The sequence below is a fragment of the Neophocaena asiaeorientalis genome, unplaced genomic scaffold (genome assembly GCF_003031525.2).
Source record: "Neophocaena asiaeorientalis asiaeorientalis breed wild unplaced genomic scaffold, Neophocaena_asiaeorientalis_V1.1 scaffold308, whole genome shotgun sequence".
NCBI classification, from domain to species: domain Eukaryota; kingdom Metazoa; phylum Chordata; class Mammalia; order Artiodactyla; family Phocoenidae; genus Neophocaena; species Neophocaena asiaeorientalis.
In genome coordinates this window covers 2,536,918-2,545,646 of record NW_020172768.1, presented here as the reverse complement: position 1 = coordinate 2,545,646, position 8,729 = coordinate 2,536,918, and positions in this window count along the sequence as shown.

Sequence of the window (8,729 nt, the reverse complement as noted above, 5' to 3'; positions counted from 1 at the left end):
CCAGCCTGGGTCCCTGGCCAAGCCCCTCAGCCAGCACGGCCAGAGCAAGGGAGGGGTAGGTGGTGTGGAGCTGGCCTCCGGCCTCGTGTAGGGCCTGGCACAGGAGGTGGCCGTGGGCCCCCTTCCCAGCTCCCCCAGCACCAGGCTTCTGTTCTGTAGACTCACTCACGGCCCCCAGAGCCAATGCCCTGGCCTCCACCTTAGACTCCGCTCTGCTGGTGACGGCCACGAGCTGCGGAATCAGTGGGCCCAAGGGGGCGAAGCTCCAGAAGACTGCTAGGGGGGCAGACCGGGAGCCACAGGCCAGCTCCACGGAGCCTCCCTGCCCTCCTTGGGTGGAGGGGGCCTCCTCTGGTAGTCCTGGGGTCGCCTGGGGCTGCCCTGGAGACAGAGGCAATGCAGGCTGTCTGGGCAGTTCTGGGGTCCCCTGCTCCCCGTCATCGCCCAGAATCTCTGTTACCGGTCTGCAGGGCGGGCTGGCTGCGCAGGGTTTGACAAGGCAGCATAAGCCCTTTTGGAGTTGGTGGACAAGAGACGGTTTCTGAGGGAGCCCACGGAGCTTCCTGTCAGGCTGTGCTGTAGAAGTGGGTGGGGTGGGACACTGGAGCAGAGGTTCCCATCAGACCTTTTGGAAAGCTTGATAAAAATATAGATTCCTGGGCTTCATCCCAGACTACTGAGTCAGAATCCCCTGGGTTGGAGGGGAGGGGTCAGGGCCCAGGAATCTGTATTTTAACAAGCATCCAGGAGTCGATCTGATGATCAGCCAGACAATGACTCCCGAGACTCAGGAGATGTACGTGGCCGCCGGCAGTTCAGGCCCCAGAGATCGCTGAGTAAGGATCCCAGGGGGATTCCAGACCCACTGCAGCAAAAGGAAGACGACTCCAGCCTGCCGTCAGCACACATCGAGCATCCACTCGTCAACTGTTAATCACGGAGCACGTGCTCCAGGCCAGGCACAGGCTACAGTGACAAATGAGCCACTCATCCCCGCCCTCATGGGGCTTCCAGTCTCCCAGGGAGTCAGGCAGTAAACAGTCATCATGGGTAAGGCAGGCCAGCAGGCGTTCTTTCCTGCTCGGGGCCCAGCATGGAACCCCAGGACCTGCCTGAGCACCCTGTCCTTCTGTCCCTTGTGGTCAGCATACTGTAAAGAGCCTCAGCAAACTTAAGAAAATAAGTGCGTCGGAGGACAACCGAGCCACAGGGCTCATTCGCACTAGCTTCCGTGGACTGAGTGCCCCCCTGTGCCGTGCCCTGCCCTGGACTCTTCCCCTACATCACCTACTGATCTTAACTGTAATGACAATGACATCCCTCCAGACTCTGAAACATGAAATCACTTCGTCTAAAGCCACACAGTAGGTGGAGGAGCTGGGATTGGAGCCCTGGTCTAACTCCCAACTTCAGATTCTCCCCGCCACTGTCCCCGCAGCTTCCCCAGAGAGAGAAGCAGAGGAGACCAGCATGGAGTTGGAGGCAAGGGATCAAAGGCAAGATTCCGATGTTCAACTGATCAAGAAGAAAGACATGTAGCAACTTCCCTGGCGGTTCAGCGCTTAAGACTCTGAGCTACCACTGCAGGGAACGCGGGTTCGATCCCTGGTCGGGGACCTAAGATCCCACATGCCCCAGGGCACAGCTAAAAAAAAAAAAAGAAGAAAGAAAAAAGAAAGACAGTTAACCCAGAAACTGGTTCTTTCCAACCTCACGGACACTGCTTTGGCCCACGCTACCAGCATCTCCTACCTAGACTGTTGCAAAGGTCTTCCCACTGTTCCCAGCTCCCTGAATACTGTCAGCTTTGGAGGGAACTTTCTGAAACCCAGATCTGACCACGTCACGCCATGCTTACTCCCTGACAGCGGCCCTCAGCATAAGCTCTTATGGCTTCTTAAGGTAAAGCAAAGTGCTCTCTGTGCCCTGGCCCTGCCTACCCACCGGCAAGAAGTGGCCCGAGCATCACTCACCTGAGGGCCCTGGATGCAGCAGGCAGAGGGGTGCCCGCTACAGGAGGCTAAGTGGTCAGCTCAGGACCCTCTGACCCACCATGGCCCCGTCTCCTTGGGTGGCTGCCCCTTCGAGGTTCCTGCCTGGCTCTTGGGCTCCCTGGAAGCCCAGCCCTGGAATAATGGGGGGTCTGGCTCAGTTGCCCACCTGGGCCCTCCCGAGACCTCCACCCCTGATCTCCTGTTACACTCACTGTCCCAATTACAGGTGAATTGTTTACCAGATGATTCACTCCATCCATAATGCAGAGTGGTGCAGGGCGGGACCAGGCTGGGGCAGACCTGGGGGAGGACCCTGTGCTCTCTGAACTTTGATTTTAATGATATTATGAAATTAAAACGCCGAGCATGGAGGTGAAAAAGGCCCCAACCTCATCAAGTCCAACCACCTGCCCAGTGCAGGACCCCCGTGTGCAGCCCTCCAGACCATGGAGATCAGGAGGTGCAGACACGACTTTAAATGCCCTTTGACCCCTCTCATGTTTTGCTCAGGTTTCGTGGGGAGAAACCGGTGGAGTGTTGCCAGGAGCTCTGGACTCAAACAGTTTGAATTTGGCTGATGATCCCTGAAACTTTAGGACATTTCTGAGCCTCTCTGAGCTCTAGTTTCTGCACAGATTAATGGGGATAATAGTACCTCCTTTCTTGTAAAGATTATTGTGAATATTAAACAAAAAACTCACACTAGCATTGGGCGGCTTCTTGGGCTCTCATAATGTTCTATTTCTTGTCTTGGGTAGGGGTTACAGTTTACAAGCTGTACCTTCTTTTTTAAAATATACTATTCCATATGCTTGATAAAATTCACACACACACACACACACACACACACCACGAATAGTGCCCAGCACAGAGTTGGTGCACCAGCTTCCCAAGCTCCTAGCTAGATGTGGCCTGCAAAGTCAGGGCCCTGGGGCTGGAATGGAGACCAGCTTTCCTGCTGTCCAGGGCTCTCTGAATCCCAGCACTCTCTCTCTCTCCCTCTTGCTCTCAGCGTGTCCTGCTGCCGTAGCCGTCTTTGAGTGACAGCCTGAGATGAGATCAGAGTTTTCCATTATCTGATGGAGGGGTTGGGGGGAGGGTGAGATTCCTGGACCCCAGTGAGATGAGCTCTGATGTCCGGTGTCAGGTTCCTCAGGGCTCAGCTGGGACAGGAGCTGTCAGAGCTGATGCCAGGCAGGCTCCTCCTGGGCCCAGAGAAGCTCGCCGTGTGCTCTCGGCCTCTCACTTGCCCTAGGACAATGGACAGCCAGCTGTCCCACTCTCACAGCCCACGGCCAAGTTTCCTCCACGCCCTCCACAGGGTCTTCAGCCCCCATGCCGTCCTAACTCAGCTTTGAGCAGAATGGCAGATGTCCCTGGGGGTCAGGGTCCTACCTAGTGGGGATGGCACTACCCTATTTGCCCTACCCTAATGACTATATCCCCCCTCATTCTGATCCCCCCACCCTAACTGGGAAAGCATCAGAACCCTGTTAGACGTTCTTCAGGGAGCAAAGAATGGTGATCTGGCACTGTCGTCCACCTCAGGGTGGGCAGCAGGCCCTGTGTCCAGAGGAAACGTGAGAATTCAGGCAGGGTTAATCAGGAAAACTTTAAAGGAGACTCTGGCTTGTAACGAGGGTTTGTGCTGGCCCTGCAGTTAACCTGTTCTGCTTGTGGAATCAGCCTCTCTACCTTTTCTCCCCCAGCCTCTCTACCTCTTCTCTTCTGTTTCTTCCAGGATCACAGAAGACTTGGGAGCTGCTGTTGAACCCGCTGTGTCTCATGGGGGACCCTGGAAGGCAGAGTCGGGGAAGGAGGTTACTTGTCCAGATTCTCCAGAGAAACGGAACCAATAGGATGTGTGTGTATAGAAAGAGACTTATTGTAAGGAATTGGCTCAGGTGATTACGGGGCCTGGCAAGTCCCAGGGTCTGCAGTCGGCAAGCTGGAGCCCAGGGGAGAGAGCCGAGGGTGTAGGTTCCGGTTCAGAGACTGGCAGGCTTGACACCCATGAACTGCTGCTGTTTCAGTTCGAGTCCAAGGGCGAGAAGAGACGGATGCCTCAGCTCCACGTGCTCAGGCAGGAGCAGTTCCCTCTTATTTGGGGGAAGGTCAACTTTTTGTTCTATCCAGGCCTTCAGCTGATGGGACGAGGCCCACGTGCGTGGGAGGGGGAACATTTTACTGATGCAAATCTTCATCTCATCAAGAAACACCCTCCCAGACACACCCAGAATAACGTTTGACCGAATATCTGAGCCCCCAGCCCACCCCCGACCCCCCATGGCCCAGCGAAGCTGGCACATACAGTTCACCTGGCTCTGCCAGGCCAGGATCTGCAGCCTGTCTGGAAGGGAAGAGGAGGCATGACTGGAATGGCAGAGCTCAGGGCCCCGGAGAGACGAGCTGAGGGGGTCCTTCACTTTTTTTTAATTAATGTATTTATTTATTAAATATTTATTTATTTTTGGCTGCATTGGGTCTTCATTGCTGCACACGGGCTTTCTCTAGTTGCGGCGAGCGGAGGCTACTCTTCGTTGCGGTGTGTGGGCTTCTCGTTGCGGTGGCTTCTCCTGTTGTGGAGCACGGGCTCTGGGCACACGGGCTCAGTAGTTGTGGCTCGCAGGCTCTAGAGCGCAGGCTCAGTAGTTGTGGCGCATGGGCTTAGTTGCTCTGCGGTATGTGGAATCCTCCCGGACCAGGGATCGAACCCGTGCCCCCTGTATTGGCAGGAGGATTATTAACCACTGCGCCACGAGGGAAGTCCCGGTCCTTCACCGTTGAGAGACAAAAGAGTTCAGTGCTCAGAACACAGCGTTGCCTCTTCATCACCGTGTGATCTTGCATCAGTGAAGAGCAGGGCACTGTGCTGTATACGGTTGGCACCTCCCTTTCTCCCCTCCTTTCTTTCCCAAGGAGCGTTAGCTAAGCCAGCATAACCTACCATGCTTTGCCCTGGGCGTGCTCAGTGCCGAGTCCCTGGAGCAGATAGAGCTGCAGGCTCTCAGGTTTTGGTCCCAGCTTCTCATCTCCCACTCCTGCTCAGGCCCTATGAGCTCCACCCTCACGGTGGGGCCTCCATCCACAGCCCACCTGGTTCCAAGGGCTCCCATCAGCACCCACATTCATTGCTTTCGGAGATTCCGGAGGGAGGGAGAGGAGATAGTGTGAGTCAGGAGCAATGACGGGTCAGCCTGCAGGGGTCTCTCAACTAAACTTAGAAAAGAGGAGGCATGAGGACGTGCTTGAGGACCCAGACTCTTGACTAGTTTGAGCTGAAGTTTCAGGGAGCCAGGCGGAAGGCTCCGAGTGGGTCAGCGGGACCTCCCTCGCAGCACAGGAGTCCCCACCGCAGCCTTCGGGACGTGTGCCCTTCAGCCTGTCCCCTTGACCAACATTAAGTAGGCAGTGTACTAGCAGCACGACCTTGGGCAAGCAACGCGCCTGCTCTGAGCCTCATCGTCCTCATCTTTAAAACGAGCATGATAATAACGACCTCTTCAGGGCACTGGAGAGCGAGGATGCAGCCGCACACATCCAGCACCTCGTGAGCCCACGGTCCACAGTGCACGTTCAGTCAACGCTCGTTCTCGCCCTCTTGTGTTTAGGTTGAACTGGAATCTGCTTTTCTGACACATCTATTCTAGGGGTTGAGTTCCTCCCATGAAACTTTGCAAAACGATTCAAATCCCTCTTCCAAATGAAAGTCATCCAATATTTGAAACAGCATGTCCAGCCCTCCTCTCCTCTACCTGGGTGGTAATCTGAGCTCCCAACCATCGCCAGGCGTGTGATGGATGTGCCATGTGTTTTCCACCCTTCAGGAGACAGCACTGCTGTCCACATTTCGCGAATGCGCTCAAATTCTCTCCTCTCTTTCCCCCGACGGCTTCATTCCCCACGCCCCACTTGGCTCCCCACCTTTGGGCCTCTTCCATTCTGTCCCCACCCACCTGAAGCTGTGTCACCTCTGAGCTGACCAGGGGTCCGTGGAACCGCTAAGTTCCTTCTCTCTGACAAGAAGACTCAAAATCTTTCTCAGTTACGTACTGTTAGGGTTTTGTTTATCAGTCCAGTAAACATTTGTTTCCTGGCCACCATGTACCAGGGCATGTTGACTCCACTGCTTTGCTGGGCCCTCACCCAGGCCCATGAGCAACGCTGGACAGAACTCAGCACTCTGAGAGGACGCAGCATCTCCGTGGGGCTCCCCGATCCTTGGACGAGGGAGAGCTGTGGCTGCAGCAACTGTCCAGGTTTCCGGCCACTGCCTCCCTTTCCAGGAACCTCCGCAGCGCTATGGGCAGCATCGCGCCAGACTGTGACCCTTGTTAAACTCGGGGCCAGGGGATTCTCATTCCTGGCCTCTTCCTGTCTTGCACTCACATCTCTGCTTCTCTGAGCCAACCTGCAGTCCTGATTCTGAACCCCCAGGCCTTGGGAAGAGCAGAATGTGGAAGGATGGGGACAGCTGGGCTGGAGCAGAGGAAGAAGATGATCCTGGAAATAAATGGCTTTACCATGTGTGTCCACGTGGGCCTTTTTGGAGGCCAACCATAGGCTCCCCCTGGGGACCCCAGCGGGAGATGAGCTGAGGGCTGGAGAGGAAATGGGCCAGAGGCTCCACAGTCCACATGGCTCCCGCTGCGTTCACGGCTGAGAGGAGGGGGGATGGGGGCAGGAGGGACAGAGGGTCCGGCAGGGGTCACGGCTTAGTCACTTTGTACACTGCTCCTTGGAGACCGGAGAGGAAATGAATGGGGCCCTAGATGGAGGGGTGAAGAGAGGGAGAACAACAGAGCAGGGGAAGAAGGAAGGGGAGGCGGGAGAGGTAGAGCCCCCTCGGGGCCTGGTGTCTGTGCCAGCTCTGCCTGGTAACGAGCCCTCCTTCCATCTGCTCGACCACTCTCGGTGCCCTTCCACAAACAGCCCTTCCTGGGCTGCTGTGGGCAGGACACCCCATTTCTCTGGGCCTCCGTTTCCTGATGGATGAACAATGTGGTCGTAGTGCCCACCAGCCGCTTCTCTGAGTTGCTGTAAGAGCTGGCTGCGTGGTGAAGTAGGAGAGGTCTGCAAAAAGCATAAAAACCACTGTACAGAAGTAGGGGGTGAAACGAGAGCAGATCTTGGAATCAGATCAGCGTTCGGATCCTGGCTCCATCATCCACTAGCTGGGTGACAGCAAACAAGTGACTTACTCCAAGTCTCAGTTTTTCCCCTATAAAAGGAGGCTGCTATTAGAAAATTGTTGTTAATTTTGTTATGTGTGATAATAGTTTTGTGTTTATGTAAGACAATGTTTCTATTTGTTTTTTTAATGAATACTAAGATATTCAAGGATGAGATGTCATGGTATCTTTACTTTAAAACACCTCCGTGAAAATAAAATCGATGAAGCAGCTTTAGCCAGGTCTTTAGTTCCATATTGGTTCAGGGATTTTTACGGGGCAGGTGCAAAAGCTGCTTGACACCAAAGTTAGCATTTCCCTGTTTTTGTAAAAGCCTAAACGCGTTGAAAAGTGGTGTTAGGTGTTCTCAGTGGAAGTGGGGGGCAGGAGAAGGAAAGAGCATTTGGGGGCACTTAAAGTGGAGAGGAGGAGATTTCCCTGAACTGGGGACAGGTCAGAGGTTCCTGGGTCCCTGGGACAGGATGAATCTGAAGGCCAGGCCCATGACCCAGGGGGGCAGAGAAGTGTAGAGCCCCCGGAGGCTCGGGCAACAAGGTCAGCAGCAACCATAAGGGACCCGAGGTTCGAAGCTTCTCCGTTTTAACTCATAAACCTCCAAGATTCTGCTGGGACCCTGGGAGGGGCAGGGGCTCCAGTATGGAATCCACTTTATTTGATTTTAATGAAATAAAGGAACAGACACTCTTGCACACATAAGTTTGTGGAGTGAGATTCACACCCACCTCCCTGCCATTATTATCATTAACGTTGCTGTTATGTCTATTATGAAATAGCCTGGAGCCTGCGCCGTGACACCAGGTTTGAGTGCGTGTTGAATGCTGTTCCGCTAGAGGAAAGCTTGGGCAAGGCTGAGGTTCCTCCCCTGTAGATGTTCCAGGCCCTTCCCTGCTCCAGCTGGCGATGGGGCTTCTATCATGTCTGGAGTGACAGTGTTAGGACAGCTTTCTCTGATTGAGGGCCTGGTTGGAGAATTCAGCCTTGGCTGGACCCAGTGGGTGTCTGTCTGGACAGGGCTGAGGGGGAGCCAGGCCAGGCACTGAGGTCTGTGGAGGAAGCCAGGGCTCAAGGAAAACTCTTGCCTCTAACTCCATCTTCAGGCCTGGTCTGCTTCCTCCTCCCCCCTTCCCAGTCCCCCGCTCCCCAGCCTGGCTTGATTCTCCAAGTTCCCTGGCTGGGGAGCTGGAAGGAGGAGGGAGTTTCCAGAATGTCTCCGTAGAGCTCCAGGGGGAGGCTTGGCAACTGGAAATTGTCAGCCATCTCCTTGGCAACCGGCAGCCAAATAATTCTGGGAATGGAGGAGGCAGGGGAGCTCTCTGCAGGCTGGCCAAGAGAAGCAGGCCCTCGGCCCCCAGAAAACTTCAATTCTTTCTGACCTGTGTCAGTCAGGGTCCAGACAGGAGACAGAGGCCCATCAGTCAGTTGAGAAGAGAACTTACTATAAAGAATTGGTAACTGGATATAAAGTTGCTAATTAAGTAGCACAAGAGGGCTTCCCTGGTGGTGCAGTGGTTGAGAGTCCGCCTGCCGATGCAGGGGACACGGG